Source organism: Ctenopharyngodon idella, chromosome 6 (genome assembly GCF_019924925.1).
Source record: "Ctenopharyngodon idella isolate HZGC_01 chromosome 6, HZGC01, whole genome shotgun sequence".
In the NCBI taxonomy this organism is placed as follows: Eukaryota; Metazoa; Chordata; class Actinopteri; order Cypriniformes; family Xenocyprididae; genus Ctenopharyngodon; species Ctenopharyngodon idella.
Window position 1 is genome coordinate 26589759 of NC_067225.1, and position 674 is coordinate 26590432.

The following is a 674-nucleotide window of genomic DNA, read 5'->3' on the forward strand; positions in this document are numbered from 1 at the left end:
ATTTTATGAAATGTCGTCTTAAGCTATACACTGCAAATTCAACAACTCTGCAGGGGTTAAAATGTAGTAAAACCTCAATAATCTGAGTAATGTAGAATAATTAACACCCCAGTGATTTGTGATGTCAAACATCTCCCCTTCTGGTTATTACTTTGCATACTTCTGAGTAAAAGAAAAGATTTTACAAATAGTGTCTATCTTGAATTGCACTGATCTAATTGGGTCAGAAAACAAAATCAATATCAATACAACTGAAATGTTTCGTATCCAACAATCAATACCGGTTTGGTTGGTTAACTTCACAAATACATAAGACACACGTTTACCCTCTCAAAACAACCCAGTAAAGCCTTCATTTATACAAGATGCTGATTAGTCTGTCTACTTCTGCTAATGAAGTGAAATTCAAAGGAAGCAGTAACCCATTCAAAGCATCAAAGTGGTCAGTGGATCAAAATGTCCATTTATCTCTTCATTTCAAAACATACAAAAGATTAAAAAAAGAACAGCTTGATGGGAGTTCACTGTAATAATTCTATGCCATAGCAGAATTAACACGCAGTACAATGACAGAAGTCAGTGTTGTCTTTACAGATTTGACTTGAATGTCTATGAATTTACAAGTATACAAATATTCTGCATATATCAAGAGGACAAGAATTACACATTTGAAA